The sequence below is a fragment of the Lissotriton vulgaris genome, chromosome 2_1, assembly GCF_964263255.1.
Source record: "Lissotriton vulgaris chromosome 2_1, aLisVul1.2, whole genome shotgun sequence".
Classification (NCBI taxonomy): Eukaryota; Metazoa; Chordata; class Amphibia; order Caudata; family Salamandridae; genus Lissotriton; species Lissotriton vulgaris.
Window position 1 is genome coordinate 295,579,025 of NC_141687.1, and position 16,335 is coordinate 295,595,359.

Genomic DNA, 16,335 nt, shown 5'->3' on the forward strand with positions numbered 1-16,335 from the left:
ATTTGTAGAGCCTAGGCTGCTGCAAGGCAACTACTGCTACTCAACGATTTAACACTCTTTCAATTCGACTGTTTAAAGAAACCTCCTAATGCTAGTTAAGCCTTTTAGACTAAGAGGAAGCGTATCACCCTGGCCACAGGTTATACAACTTACAAGGCTGCGGTGGATCTTAGACTGCTGAGGATAAAAAACTCCTCCTTTGGTATTTGCTAAAGTTTTCACAGGAATTTGTGGAGTGCAAAGCAGAAGTAAAGGACTGTGTATGTTTACTTATCATTATGAAATCTAGTGTGCTCAGCACAAAAACTTGCAGCTCCCAACTAGCCCCCGTACAGCCCCTACTACATCAAGGGCTTAATGTATTCGAACTTTGGAATTTGAAGGATCCATTGGGGAGAATGGAGTTGCAACAATAAAAAATAATGGTCAAAACGAGCCACCTGCTCCAGCAAGTACCATTTTCTTGGTTCTCCTGCTTTAACTCAGAATATTCTTAATTCATAGACTGGAATGTTGTGATATCAGAATAGACTTTCTACCTCGGGTATCACATTGATTAAATGCCCTATCCTCTCGATATAGAAGCTCAGCTTTAACTTGAGTCAAGAACTCAAACAGAGGGTATTTAAGGACCATTGTAGCCCCCTTTAGCGTTCCATTATGCTATATTCGAACACTGGAAGATTAGACCCTCATGTAGAGAATCGAAATATCAGCCGTTTGTAAATAGTAGGATAAACCCTGTGCCTTGAAACTTCTAATGGTTCGAGCCCCGACTGCCACCATTTTGGATTTCCACCGTGCTGCGACGCCTAGGAAAAGACCTAAGTGGGCTGGCGCCAGACCGTAAATTGTGGTAGTTCACGGTGTGGTGACAGGCCAGGTGAATACCCATAGACTGTTCTTCTTGGTTATGCAGGAGTCTGGGGCATTGCCCGACTGGTTTTCCAGCCATGGCCTCTTTTTACGTAAAACTTACACAGTTAAGACCTTACTGTGATAGCCTTTTAGCCTGCCGCTAGAGGCAATGGCGACCAGGAACGGTCCCCTTTCCTCTGTTTGTCCCTAGCCTTCAACTTTAGTCTATCATGCTGAATTAAAGTTTAGTTCTCTAACCAAAGACTGCAGCGGCAGGTTTTAATTATCTATCACTGATCTGCTGAGAGCTTAGCCAGGTGACAGAAAAAATGCTGTTGTGATATCTTCCTGTAACCCTTGGACAGCTTAGCATAGAGTTATAAAACTTTTTGTTCGCGATATGTTATGAAGAATCAAGATTGAAGTAGAAATTGTAAGTGGTCCGAAGGTGTTGCAGATAAGTTCTGATCTAAAAAGGAAGGTCACAGGCAGAGTTTTTTTTTTAAACAACTGTCTACTGTTGACAGTTGTTCCTTTCTTCATTTAAGGATATGCTGGAAGACAGAAGTGTACACTGAAAAGTTCAATTCCGGGTTCTGATGAATATTAGGTACCAAACGTTTCCGGCAAGTATTCACTTCCCAGTGTAAAAAGTATTTTGCACAAAAAAACATAAACTATATTTTGGATACTTCTGTAGTTCCGAGAGGCTAAACGTCTAGTAGCTTTAAAAACCCGCATAAATTCAAGCTGGGTGGTAGGACAAGTTGTTGTTCATGTGAACGCTTTCCTAGATAACCAGGAATTCAGGGCGCTACTGAAAGCGATAGGTTCCGTTATCTCCTGTAGTTGCTGAAAGCAGGTTTTCACAAAGTTTGGACCATCGCCAAAGGCCATCCTCAGCTTAGAGTCTTATATGTGAACTGGGGAACAGTTCGTTTTTTTGGGTAACCGATCAAAGATGTTGACCTACATTTGATCTGTGGGGCAACTGTTCAAAATGTCAAGGTAGCTGTAATGCTACAACTTTTGTTTCCACACTTGCAAGCTTAGCAGGTCGCTTCACATATGCTAGCGATCAGTGTCACTCTTTTGGCTGATTGACTGTTCCTAATCTAGACCAAATATTCCCATTAAAAATCATCTCTATGATATTGTGGAAACCACAGTTTTTTGAAGAATTTTCCAGCTTTCCCTCTGGTACAGCGTTGGGTCAGGAAGAGTCAGGTTGAATTTAATTGGTTGCTGATTTAAAATATGCAAATTTTAAAGCAGTGTCACCAGGATCTATTAAGTATGTTTTAATGTAAATAAATGCATATGCGTGTGTATCGGTAGAATGTTATTTCGTGGAGTAACAGATATGTGTATATTTATATGTTTTTATTTCAGTTGATGATGCCGAACCGTGTCTTACTGTAAGTAAGGAGGGTTTCCCCCCTTTCTGTCTGTGTGAGCGATAAACAGTTTTATTAAGACTATACTTTCAGGGATCATTTCTATAGTTTTTAACTGAGGAAATGTGATTGAAAGTGTTTGGTCTTCGCTAACCACGATGAAGAATTGAAGTGTTCTCTTCTGAGCGTGAAGTGAGTGAACAGTGTTGCATTTATGTAGCTGCTGTTTGCTATTGATGATCGTTCTTATTTCTTTCAAGAGGATTGGAGAAAGAGTACACAATCTGAGTGGTTAGCTACTTTATAGGGTGTAAGGAAGTCTATCCGTTCTTAATTTCTTGCTTAGTTTGTTATTTTTATAGTGTGCACTTTGGTTTATTTTTATTTAGCTGTTGAGTTCATGAATACTTAGTAGAAGCTGTTGAGCTTTTTTGGACTTGTGGTTTTTGCAAGAGCTTATCTTTGAAAAGCACTTCTCACCGTCAGTTGGTATTTTGGTATGTTATTTATAAAAAAAGGTTTGTTTTTTAGAAAGTTTGGGAGTGAAGAGTACTTTTTAAACGGACTGTGCGTATGAGCTATTTGTAGAGCCTAGGCTGCTGCAAGGCAACTACTGCTACTCAACGATTTAACACTCTTTCAATTCCACTGTTTAAAGAAACCTCCTAATGCTAGTTAAGCCTTTTAGACTAAGAGGAAGCGTATCACCCTGGCCACAGGTTATACAACTTACAAGGCTGCGGTGGATCTTAGACTGCTGAGGATAAAAAACTCCTCCTTTGGTATTTGCTAAAGTTTTCACAGGAATTTGTGGAGTGCAAAGCAGAAGTAAAGGACTGTGTATGTTTACTTATCATTATGAAATCTAGTGTGCTCAGCACAAAAACTTGCAGCTCCCAACTAGCCCCCGTACAGCCCCTACTACATCAAGGGCTTAATGTATTCGAACTTTGGAATTTGAAGGATCCATTGGGGAGAATGGAGTTGCAACAATAAAAAATAATGGTCAAAACGAGCCACCTGCTCCAGCAAGTACCATTTTCTTGGTTCTCCTGCTTTAACTCAGAATATTCTTAATTCATAGACTGGAATGTTGTGATATCAGAATAGACTTTCTACCTCGGGTATCACATTGATTAAATGCCCTATCCTCTCGATATAGAAGCTCAGCTTTAACTTGAGTCAAGAACTCAAACAGAGGGTATTTAAGGACCATTGTAGCCCCCTTTAGCGTTCCATTATGCTATATTCGAACACTGGAAGATTAGACCCTCATGTAGAGAATCGAAATATCAGCCGTTTGTAAATAGTAGGATAAACCCTGTGCCTTGAAACTTCTAATGGTTCGAGCCCCGACTGCCACCATTTTGGATTTCCACCGTGCTGCGACGCCTAGGAAAAGACCTAGGTGGGCTGGCGCCAGACCGTAAATTGTGGAAGTTCACGGTGTGGTGACAGGCCAGGTGAATACCCATAGACTGTTCTTCTTGGTTATGCAAGAGTCTGGGGCATTGCCCGACTGGTTTTCCAGCCATGGCCTCTTTTTACGTAAAACTTACACAGTTAGGACCTTACTGTGATAGCCTTGTAGCCTGCCGCAAGAGGCAATGGCGACCAGGAACGGTCCCCTTTCCTCTGTTTGTCCCTAGCCTTCAACTTTAGTCTATCATGCTGAATTAAAGTTTAGTTCTCTAACCAAAGACTGCAGCGGCAGGTTTTAATTATCTATCACTGATCTGCTGAGAGCTTAGCCAGGTGACAGAAAAAATGCTGTTGTGATATCTTCCTGTAACCCTTGGACAGCTTAGCATAGAGTTATAAAACTTTTTGTTCGCGATATGTTATGAAGAATCAAGATTGAAGTAGAAATTGTAAGTGGTCCGAAGGTGTTGCAGATAAGTTCTGATCTAAAAAGGAAGGTCACAGGCAGAGTTTTTTTTTAAACAACTGTCTACTGTTGACAGTTGTTCCTTTCTTCATTTAAGGATATGCTGGAAGACAGAAGTGTACACTGAAAAGTTCAATTCCGGGTTCTGATGAATATTAGGTACCAAACGTTTCCGGCAAGTATTCACTTCCCAGTGTAAAAAGTATTTTGCACAAAAAAACATAAACTATATTTTGGATACTTCTGTAGTTCCGAGAGGCTAAACGTCTAGTAGCTTTAAAAACCCGCATAAATTCAAGCTGGGTGGTAGGACAAGTTGTTGTTCATGTGAACGCTTTCCTAGATAACCAGGAATTCAGGGCGCTACTGAAAGCGATAGGTTCCGTTATCTCCTGTAGTTGCTGAAAGCAGGTTTTCACAAAGTTTGGACCATCGCCGAAGGCCATCCTCAGCTTAGAGTCTTATATGTGAACTGGGGAACAGTTTGTTTTTTTGGGGTAACCGATCAAAGATGTTGACCTACATTTGATCTGTGGGGCAACTGTTCAAAATGTCAAGGTAGCTGTAATGCTACAACTTTTGTTTCCACACTTGCAAGCTTAGCAGGTCGCTTCACATATGCTAGCGATCAGTGTCACTCTTTTGGCTGATTGACTGTTCCTAATCTAGACCAAATATTCCCATTAAAAATCATCTCTATGATATTGTGGAAACCACAGTTTTTTGAAGAATTTTCCAGCTTTCCCTCTGGTACAGCGTTGGGTCAGGAAGAGTCAGGTTGAATTTAATTGGTTGCTGATTTAAAATATGCAAATTTTAAAGCAGTGTCACCAGGATCTATTAAGTATGTTTTAATGTAAATAAATGCATATGCGTGTGTATCGGTAGAATGTTATTTCGTGGAGTAACAGATATGTGTATATTTATATGTTTTTATTTCAGTTGATGATGCCGAACCGTGTCTTACTGTAAGTAAGGAGGGTTTCCCCCCTTTCTGTCTGTGTGAGCGATAAACAGTTTTATTAAGACTATACTTTCAGGGATCATTTCTATAGTTTTTAACTGAGGAAATGTGATTGAAAGTGTTTGGTCTTCGCTAACCATGATGAAGAATTGAAGTGTTCTCTTCTGAGCGTGAAGTGAGTGAACAGTGTTGCATTTATGTAGCTGCTGTTTGCTATTGATGATCGTTCTTATTCCTTTCAAGAGGATTGGAGAAAGAGTACACAATCTGAGTGGTTAGCTACTTTATAGGGTGTAAGGAAGTCTATCCGTTCTTAATTTCTTGCTTAGTTTGTTATTTTTATAGTGTGCACTTTGGTTTATTTTTATTTAGCTGTTGAGTTCATGAATACTTAGTAGAAGCTGTTGAGCTTTTTTGGACTTGTGGTTTTTGCAAGAGCTTATCTTTGAAAAGCACTTCTCACCGTCAGTTGGTATTTTGGTATGTTATTTATAAAAAAAGGTTTGTTTTTTAGAAAGTTTGGGAGTGAAGAGTACTTTTTAAACGGACTGTGCGTATGAGCTATTTGTAGAGCCTAGGCTGCTGCAAGGCAACTACTGCTACTCAACGAATTAACACTCTTTCAATTCGACTGTTTAAAGAAACCTCCTAATGCTAGTTAAGCCTGTTAGACTAAGAGGAAGCGTATCACCCTGGCCACAGGTTATACAACTTACAAGGCTGCGGTGGATCTTAGACTGCTGAGGATAAAAAACTCCTCCTTTGGTATTTGCTAAAGTTTTCACAGGAATTTGTGGAGTGCAAAGCAGAAGTAAAGGACTGTGTATGTTTACTTATCATTATGAAATCTAGTGTGCTCAGCACAAAAACTTGCAGCTCCCAACTAGCCCCCGTACAGCCCCTACTACATCAAGGGCTTAATGTATTCGAACTTTGGAATTTGAAGGATCCATTGGGGAGAATGGAGTTGCAACAATAAAAAATAATGGTCAAAACGAGCCACCTGCTCCAGCAAGTACCATTTTCTTGGTTCTCCTGCTTTAACTCAGAATATTCTTAATTCATAGACTGGAATGTTGTGATATCAGAATAGACTTTCTACCTCGGGTATCACATTGATTAAATGCCCTATCCTCTCGATATAGAAGCTCAGCTTTAACTTGAGTCAAGAACTCAAACAGAGGGTATTTAAGGACCATTGTAGCCCCCTTTAGCGTTCCATTATGCTATATTCGAACACTGGAAGATTAGACCCTCATGTAGAGAATCGAAATATCAGCCGTTTGTAAATAGTAGGATAAACCCTGTGCCTTGAAACTTCTAATGGTTCGAGCCCCGACTGCCACCATTTTGGATTTCCACCGTGCTGCGACGCCTAGGAAAAGACCTAGGTGGGCTGGCGCCAGACCGTAAATTGTGGAAGTTCACGGTGTGGTGACAGGCCAGGTGAATACCCATAGACTGTTCTTCTTGGTTATGCAAGAGTCTGGGGCATTGCCCGACTGGTTTTCCAGCCATGGCCTCTTTTTACGTAAAACTTACACAGTTAAGACCTTACTGTGATAGCCTTTTAGCCTGCCGCAAGAGGCAATGGCGACCAGGAACGGTCCCCTTTCCTCTGTTTGTCCCTAGCCTTCAACTTTAGTCTATCATGCTGAATTAAAGTTTAGTTCTCTAACCAAAGACTGCAGCGGCAGGTTTTAATTATCTATCACTGATCTGCTGAGAGCTTAGCCAGGTGACAGAAAAAATGCTGTTGTGATATCTTCCTGTAACCCTTGGACAGCTTAGCATAGAGTTATAAAACTTTTTGTTCGCGATATGTTATGAAGAATCAAGATTGAAGTAGAAATTGTAAGTGGTCCGAAGGTGTTGCAGATAAGTTCTGATCTAAAAAGGAAGGTCACAGGCAGAGTTTTTTTTTTAAACAACTGTCTACTGTTGACAGTTGTTCCTTTCTTCATTTAAGGATATGCTGGAAGACAGAAGTGTACACTGAAAAGTTCAATTCCGGGTTCTGATGAATATTAGGTACCAAACGTTTCCGGCAAGTATTCACTTCCCAGTGTAAAAAGTATTTTGCACAAAAAAACATAAACTATATTTTGGATACTTCTGTAGTTCCGAGAGGCTAAACGTCTAGTAGCTTTAAAAACCCGCATAAATTCAAGCTGGGTGGTAGGACAAGTTGTTGTTCATGTGAACGCTTTCCTAGATAACCAGGAATTCAGGGCGCTACTGAAAGCGATAGGTTCCGTTATCTCCTGTAGTTGCTGAAAGCAGGTTTTCACAAAGTTTGGACCATCGCCGAAGGCCATCCTCAGCTTAGAGTCTTATATGTGAACTGGGGAACAGTTTGTTTTTTTGGGGTAACCGATCAAAGATGTTGACCTACATTTGATCTGTGGGGCAACTGTTCAAAATGTCAAGGTAGCTGTAATGCTACAACTTTTGTTTCCACACTTGCAAGCTTAGCAGGTCGCTTCACATATGCTAGCGATCAGTGTCACTCTTTTGGCTGATTGACTGTTCCTAATCTAGACCAAATATTCCCATTAAAAATCATCTCTATGATATTGTGGAAACCACAGTTTTTTGAAGAATTTTCCAGCTTTCCCTCTGGTACAGCGTTGGGTCAGGAAGAGTCAGGTTGAATTTAATTGGTTGCTGATTTAAAATATGCAAATTTTAAAGCAGTGTCACCAGGATCTATTAAGTATGTTTTAATGTAAATAAATGCATATGCGTGTGTATCGGTAGAATGTTATTTCGTGGAGTAACAGATATGTGTATATTTATATGTTTTTATTTCAGTTGATGATGCCGAACCGTGTCTTACTGTAAGTAAGGAGGGTTTCCCCCCTTTCTGTCTGTGTGAGCGATAAACAGTTTTATTAAGACTATACTTTCAGGGATCATTTCTATAGTTTTTAACTGAGGAAATGTGATTGAAAGTGTTTGGTCTTCGCTAACCATGATGAAGAATTGAAGTGTTCTCTTCTGAGCGTGAAGTGAGTGAACAGTGTTGCATTTATGTAGCTGCTGTTTGCTATTGATGATCGTTCTTATTCCTTTCAAGAGGATTGGAGAAAGAGTACACAATCTGAGTGGTTAGCTACTTTATAGGGTGTAAGGAAGTCTATCCGTTCTTAATTTCTTGCTTAGTTTGTTATTTTTATAGTGTGCACTTTGGTTTATTTTTATTTAGCTGTTGAGTTCATGAATACTTAGTAGAAGCTGTTGAGCTTTTTTGGACTTGTGGTTTTTGCAAGAGCTTATCTTTGAAAAGCACTTCTCACCGTCAGTTGGTATTTTGGTATGTTATTTATAAAAAAAGGTTTGTTTTTTAGAAAGTTTGGGAGTGAAGAGTACTTTTTAAACGGACTGTGCGTATGAGCTATTTGTAGAGCCTAGGCTGCTGCAAGGCAACTACTGCTACTCAACGAATTAACACTCTTTCAATTCGACTGTTTAAAGAAACCTCCTAATGCTAGTTAAGCCTGTTAGACTAAGAGGAAGCGTATCACCCTGGCCACAGGTTATACAACTTACAAGGCTGCGGTGGATCTTAGACTGCTGAGGATAAAAAACTCCTCCTTTGGTATTTGCTAAAGTTTTCACAGGAATTTGTGGAGTGCAAAGCAGAAGTAAAGGACTGTGTATGTTTACTTATCATTATGAAATCTAGTGTGCTCAGCACAAAAACTTGCAGCTCCCAACTAGCCCCCGTACAGCCCCTACTACATCAAGGGCTTAATGTATTCGAACTTTGGAATTTGAAGGATCCATTGGGGAGAATGGAGTTGCAACAATAAAAAATAATGGTCAAAACGAGCCACCTGCTCCAGCAAGTACCATTTTCTTGGTTCTCCTGCTTTAACTCAGAATATTCTTAATTCATAGACTGGAATGTTGTGATATCAGAATAGACTTTCTACCTCGGGTATCACATTGATTAAATGCCCTATCCTCTCGATATAGAAGCTCAGCTTTAACTTGAGTCAAGAACTCAAACAGAGGGTATTTAAGGACCATTGTAGCCCCCTTTAGCGTTCCATTATGCTATATTCGAACACTGGAAGATTAGACCCTCATGTAGAGAATCGAAATATCAGCCGTTTGTAAATAGTAGGATAAACCCTGTGCCTTGAAACTTCTAATGGTTCGAGCCCCGACTGCCACCATTTTGGATTTCCACCGTGCTGCGACGCCTAGGAAAAGACCTAGGTGGGCTGGCGCCAGACCGTAAATTGTGGAAGTTCACGGTGTGGTGACAGGCCAGGTGAATACCCATAGACTGTTCTTCTTGGTTATGCAAGAGTCTGGGGCATTGCCCGACTGGTTTTCCAGCCATGGCCTCTTTTTACGTAAAACTTACACAGTTAAGACCTTACTGTGATAGCCTTTTAGCCTGCCGCAAGAGGCAATGGCGACCAGGAACGGTCCCCTTTCCTCTGTTTGTCCCTAGCCTTCAACTTTAGTCTATCATGCTGAATTAAAGTTTAGTTCTCTAACCAAAGACTGCAGCGGCAGGTTTTAATTATCTATCACTGATCTGCTGAGAGCTTAGCCAGGTGACAGAAAAAATGCTGTTGTGATATCTTCCTGTAACCCTTGGACAGCTTAGCATAGAGTTATAAAACTTTTTGTTCGCGATATGTTATGAAGAATCAAGATTGAAGTAGAAATTGTAAGTGGTCCGAAGGTGTTGCAGATAAGTTCTGATCTAAAAAGGAAGGTCACAGGCAGAGTTTTTTTTTTAAACAACTGTCTACTGTTGACAGTTGTTCCTTTCTTCATTTAAGGATATGCTGGAAGACAGAAGTGTACACTGAAAAGTTCAATTCCGGGTTCTGATGAATATTAGGTACCAAACGTTTCCGGCAAGTATTCACTTCCCAGTGTAAAAAGTATTTTGCACAAAAAAACATAAACTATATTTTGGATACTTCTGTAGTTCCGAGAGGCTAAACGTCTAGTAGCTTTAAAAACCCGCATAAATTCAAGCTGGGTGGTAGGACAAGTTGTTGTTCATGTGAACGCTTTCCTAGATAACCAGGAATTCAGGGCGCTACTGAAAGCGATAGGTTCCGTTATCTCCTGTAGTTGCTGAAAGCAGGTTTTCACAAAGTTTGGACCATCGCCGAAGGCCATCCTCAGCTTAGAGTCTTATATGTGAACTGGGGAACAGTTTGTTTTTTTGGGGTAACCGATCAAAGATGTTGACCTACATTTGATCTGTGGGGCAACTGTTCAAAATGTCAAGGTAGCTGTAATGCTACAACTTTTGTTTCCACACTTGCAAGCTTAGCAGGTCGCTTCACATATGCTAGCGATCAGTGTCACTCTTTTGGCTGATTGACTGTTCCTAATCTAGACCAAATATTCCCATTAAAAATCATCTCTATGATATTGTGGAAACCACAGTTTTTTGAAGAATTTTCCAGCTTTCCCTCTGGTACAGCGTTGGGTCAGGAAGAGTCAGGTTGAATTTAATTGGTTGCTGATTTAAAATATGCAAATTTTAAAGCAGTGTCACCAGGATCTATTAAGTATGTTTTAATGTAAATAAATGCATATGCGTGTGTATCGGTAGAATGTTATTTCGTGGAGTAACAGATATGTGTATATTTATATGTTTTTATTTCAGTTGATGATGCCGAACCGTGTCTTACTGTAAGTAAGGAGGGTTTCCCCCCTTTCTGTCTGTGTGAGCGATAAACAGTTTTATTAAGACTATACTTTCAGGGATCATTTCTATAGTTATAACTGAGGAAATGTGATTGAAAGTGTTTGGTCTTCGCTAACCATGATGAAGAATTGAAGTGTTCTCTTCTGAGCGTGAAGTGAGTGAACAGTGTTGCATTTATGTAGCTGCTGTTTGCTATTGATGATCGTTCTTATTCCTTTCAAGAGGATTGGAGAAAGAGTACACAATCTGAGTGGTTAGCTACTTTATAGGGTGTAAGGAAGTCTATCCGTTCTTAATTTCTTGCTTAGTTTGTTATTTTTATAGTGTGCACTTTGGTTTATTTTTATTTAGCTGTTGAGTTCATGAATACTTAGTAGAAGCTGTTGAGCTTTTTTGGACTTGTTGTTTTTGCAAGAGCTTATCTTTGAAAAGCACTTCTCACCGTCAGTTGGTATTTTGGTATGTTATTTATAAAAAAAGGTTTGTTTTTTAGAAAGTTTGGGAGTGAAGAGTACTTTTTAAACGGACTGTGCGTATAAGCTATTTGTAGAGCCTAGGCTGCTGCAAGGCAACTACTGCTACTCAACGATTTAACACTCTTTCAATTCGACTGTTTAAAGAAACCTCCTAATGCTAGTTAAGCCTTTTAGACTAAGAGGAAGCGTATCACCCTGGCCACAGGTTATACAACTTACAAGGCTGCGGTGGATCTTAGACTGCTGAGGATAAAAAACTCCTCCTTTGGTATTTGCTAAAGTTTTCACAGGAATTTGTGGAGTGCAAAGCAGAAGTAAAGGACTGTGTATGTTTACTTATCATTATGAAATCTAGTGTGCTCAGCACAAAAACTTGCAGCTCCCAACTAGCCCCCGTACAGCCCCTACTACATCAAGGGCTTAATGTATTCGAACTTTGGAATTTGAAGGATCCATTGGGGAGAATGGAGTTGCAACAATAAAAAATAATGGTCAAAACGAGCCACCTGCTCCAGCAAGTACCATTTTCATGGTTCTCCTGCTTTAACTCAGAATATTCTTAATTCATAGACTGGAATGTTGTGATATCAGAATAGACTTTCTACCTCGGGTATCACATTGATTAAATGCCCTATCCTCTCGATATAGAAGCTCAGCTTTAACTTGAGTCAAGAACTCAAACAGAGGGTATTTAAGGACCATTGTAGCCCCCTTTAGCGTTCCATTATGCTATATTCGAACACTGGATGATTAGACCCTCATGTAGAGAATCGAAATATCAGCCGTTTGTAAATAGTAGGATAAACCCTGTGCCTTGAAACTTCTAATGGTTCGAGCCCCGACTGCCACCATTTCGGATTTCCACCGTGCTGCGACGCCTAGGAAAAGACCTAGGTGGGCTGGCGCCAGACCGTAAATTGTGGAAGTTCACGGTGTGGTGACAGGCCAGGTGAATACCCATAGACTGTTCTTCTTGGTTATGCAAGAGTCTGGGGCATTGCCCGACTGGTTTTCCAGCCATGGCCTCTTTTTACGTAAAACTTACACAGTTAAGACCTTACTGTGATAGCCTTTTAGCCTGCCGCAAGAGGCAATGGCGACCAGGAACGGTCCCCTTTCCTCTGTTTGTCCCTAGCCTTCAACTTTAGTCTATCATGCTGAATTAAAGTTTAGTTCTCTAACCAAAGACTGCAGCGGCAGGTTTTAATTATCTATCACTGATCTGCTGAGAGCTTAGCCAGGTGACAGAAAAAATGCTGTTGTGATATCTTCCTGTAACCCTTGGACAGCTTAGCATAGAGTTATAAAACTTTTTGTTCGCGATATGTTATGAAGAATCAAGATTGAAGTAGAAATTGTAAGTGGTCCGAAGGTGTTGCAGATAAGTTCTGATCTAAAAAGGAAGGTCACAGGCAGAGTTTTTTTTTTAAACAACTGTCTACTGTTGACAGCTGTTCCTTTCTTCATTTAAGGATATGCTGGAAGACAGAAGTGTACACTGAAAAGTTCAATTCCGGGTTCTGATGAATATTAGGTACCAAACGTTTCCGGCAAGTATTCACTTCCCAGTGTAAAAAGTATTTTGCACAAAAAAACATAAACTATATTTTGGATACTTCTGTAGTTCCGAGAGGCTAAACGTCTAGTAGCTTTAAAAACCCGCATAAATTCAAGCTGGGTGGTAGGACAAGTTGTTGTTCATGTGAACGCTTTCCTAGATAACCAGGAATTCAGGGCGCTACTGAAAGCGATAGGTTCCGTTATCTCCTGTAGTTGCTGAAAGCAGGTTTTCACAAAGTTTGGACCATCGCCGAAGGCCATCCTCAGCTTAGAGTCTTATATGTGAACTGGGGAACAGTTCGTTTTTTTGGGGTAACCGATCAAAGATGTTGACCTACATTTGATCTGTGGGGCAACTGTTCAAAATGTCAAGGTAGCTGTAATGCTACAACTTTTGTTTCCACACTTGCAAGCTTAGCAGGTCGCTTCACATATGCTAGCGATCAGTGTCACTCTTTTGGCTGATTGACTGTTCCTAATCTAGACCAAATATTCCCATTAAAAATCATCTCTATGATATTGTGGAAACCACAGTTTTTTGAAGAATTTTCCAGCTTTCCCTCTGGTACAGCGTTGGGTCAGGAAGAGTCAGGTTGAATTTAATTGGTTGCTGATTTAAAATATGCAAATTTTAAAGCAGTGTCACCAGGATCTATTAAGTATGTTTTAATGTAAATAAATGCATATGCGTGTGTATCGGTAGAATGTTATTTCGTGGAGTAACAGATATGTGTATATTTATATGTTTTTATTTCAGTTGATGATGCCGAACCGTGTCTTACTGTAAGTAAGGAGGGTTTCCCCCCTTTCTGTCTGTGTGAGCGATAAACAGTTTTATTAAGACTATACTTTCATGGATCATTTCTATAGTTTTTAACTGAGGAAATGTGATTGAAAGTGTTTGGTCTTCGCTAACCACGATGAAGAATTGAAGTGTTCTCTTCTGAGCGTGAAGTGAGTGAACAGTGTTGCATTTATGTAGCTGCTGTTTGCTATTGATGATCGTTCTTATTCCTTTCAAGAGGATTGGAGAAAGAGTACACAATCTGAGTGGTTAGCTACTTTATAGGGTGTAAGGAAGTCTATCCGTTCTTAATTTCTTGCTTAGTTTGTTATTTTTATAGTGTGCACTTTGGTTTATTTTTATTTAGCTGTTGAGTTCATGAATACTTAGTAGAAGCTGTTGAGCTTTTTTGGACTTGTTGTTTTTGCAAGAGCTTATCTTTGAAAAGCACTTCTCACCGTCAGTTGGTATTTTGGTATGTTATTTATAAAAAAAGGTTTGTCTTTTAGAAAGTGGGGAGTGAAGAGTACTTTTTAAACGGACTGTGCATATGAGCTATTTGTAGAGCCTAGGCTGCTGCAAGGCAACTACTGCTACTCAACGATTTAACACTCTTTCAATTCGACTGTTTAAAGAAACCTCCTAATGCTAGTTAAGCCTTTTAGACTAAGAGGAAGCGTATCACCCTGGCCACAGGTTATACAACTTACAAGGCTGCGGTGGATCTTAGACTGCTGAGGATAAAAAACTCCTCCTTTGGTATTTGCTAAAGTTTTCACAGGAATTTGTGGAGTGCAAAGCAGAAGTAAAGGACTGTGTATGTTTACTTATCATTATGAAATCTAGTGTGCTCAGCACAAAAACTTGCAGCTCCCAACTAGCCGCCGTACAGCCCCTACTACATCAAGGGCTTACAGCCTGATTCATGATCGGGCCGTTTTGCGAGGCTCAAATAGCGAATCATAAGGAATCGCTATTTGAGACTCGCAAAACGGTAATCATGTAGGAATCGCAATATTAATTGCGATTCCCACTGATTCCTTATTTGCGATTAGCTAATTGCTAATCGCAAATAAGGAATAACTCCCCATGCATTCCTATGGGCCAAAAGGCCTATAGGAATGCATGGGGAGTATTCCTTATTTGCGATTAGCAATTTGCTACTCGCAAATAAGATAGCGATTTAAAGGGTGCCAGGGGTGTCCAAAGGACACCCTGTAGCACCCCTTAAATGCAAATTGAAACAGGTGTTGCGCACACACATGTCCAAAGGACATGTGTGTGTGCAACATGCAACTTAGAAAAATGCTTTTAAAAGCATTTTTCTAAGTTTTTGCTATTTACCGAGAGGTCTGACCTCTCGGTAAATAGCGGCCCAAAATTGCATTTTCGCAATTTTCAAATGCTTCATGAATTGCATTTAAGGAATCTCAAATAGAGATTCCTTAAATGTAATTCCTCGCAATTTAGCGATTTAGCAATTACCGATTTTTGCATTTGGGATGCTGAATCCCAAATGCAAAAATCGCACTCGCAAAGGGCCGGATTCTCAGAATCCGGCCCTTTGCGAGCCGATTTAGCCTTCATGAATAAGGCTGTAAATGTATTCGAACTTTGGAATTTGAAGGATCCATTGGGGAGAATGGAGTTGCAACAATAAAAAATAATGGTCAAAACGAGCCACCTGCTCCAGCAAGTACCATTTTCTTGGTTCTCCTGCTTTAACTCAGAATATTCTTAATTCATAGACTGGAATGTTGTGATATCAGAATAGACTTTCTACCTCGGGTATCACATTGATTAAATGCCCTATCCTCTCGATATAGAAGCTCAGCTTTAACTTGAGTCAAGAACTCAAACAGAGGGTATTTAAGGACCATTGTAGCCCCCTTTAGCGTTCCATTATGCTATATTCGAACACTGGAAGATTAGACCCTCATGTAGAGAATCGAAATATCAGCCGTTTGTAAATAGTAGGATAAACCCTGTGCCTTGAAACTTCTAATGGTTCGAGCCCCGACTGCCACCATTTTGGATTTCCACCGTGCTGCGACGCCTAGGAAAAGACCTAGGTGGGCTGGCGCCAGACCGTAAATTGTGGAAGTTCACGGTGTGGTGACAGGCCAGGTGAATACCCATAGACTGTTCTTCTTGGTTATGCAAGAGTCTGGGGCATTGCCCGACTGGTTTTCCAGCCATGGCCTCTTTTTACGTAAAACTTACACAGTTAAGACCTTACTGTGATAGCCTTTTAGCCTGCCGCAAGAGGCAATGGCGACCAGGAACGGTCCCCTTTCCTCTGTTTGTCCCTAGCCTTCAACTTTAGTCTATCATGCTGAATTAAAGTTTAGTTCTCTAACCAAAGACTGCAGCGGCAGGTTTTAATTATCTATCACTGATCTGCTGAGAGCTTAGCCAGGTGACAGAAAAAATGCTGTTGTGATATCTTCCTGTAACCCTTGGACAGCTTAGCATAGAGTTATAAAACTTTTTGTTCGCGATATGTTATGAAGAATCAAGATTGAAGTAGAAATTGTAAGTGGTCCGAAGGTGTTGCAGATAAGTTCTGATCTAAAAAGGAAGGTCACAGGCAGAGTTTTTTTTTTAAACAACTGTCTACTGTTGACAGTTGTTCCTTTCTTCATTTAAGGATATGCTGGAAGACAGAAGTGTACACTGAAAAGTTCAATTCCGGGTTCTGATGAATATTAGGTAC

The 16,335-nt window shown here is 40.2% G+C and overlaps 5 non-coding genes across 5 annotated transcripts; all 5 read left to right on the plus strand.

Annotated features, from left to right (window-relative positions):
- Positions 1 to 2,332: 2,332 nt before the first annotated feature.
- LOC147730206 (small nucleolar RNA U3) lies at positions 2,333 to 2,548 on the plus strand. Its single transcript, XR_015309079.1, has one exon. It is a non-coding gene; the product is annotated as a small nucleolar RNA U3 (small nucleolar RNA).
- A 2,619-nt stretch (positions 2,549 to 5,167) lies between these two features.
- On the plus strand, positions 5,168 to 5,383 carry LOC147730207 (small nucleolar RNA U3). The gene has a single exon (XR_015309093.1). It is a non-coding gene; the product is annotated as a small nucleolar RNA U3 (small nucleolar RNA).
- Positions 5,384 to 8,003: 2,620 nt separating this feature from the next.
- Positions 8,004 to 8,219, plus strand: LOC147730208 (small nucleolar RNA U3). Its single transcript, XR_015309094.1, has one exon. It is a non-coding gene; the product is annotated as a small nucleolar RNA U3 (small nucleolar RNA).
- A 2,620-nt stretch (positions 8,220 to 10,839) lies between these two features.
- LOC147730209 (small nucleolar RNA U3) lies at positions 10,840 to 11,054 on the plus strand. Its single transcript, XR_015309149.1, has one exon. It is a non-coding gene; the product is annotated as a small nucleolar RNA U3 (small nucleolar RNA).
- A 2,620-nt stretch (positions 11,055 to 13,674) lies between these two features.
- On the plus strand, positions 13,675 to 13,890 carry LOC147730210 (small nucleolar RNA U3). The gene has a single exon (XR_015309163.1). It is a non-coding gene; the product is annotated as a small nucleolar RNA U3 (small nucleolar RNA).
- Positions 13,891 to 16,335: the final 2,445 nt, after the last annotated feature.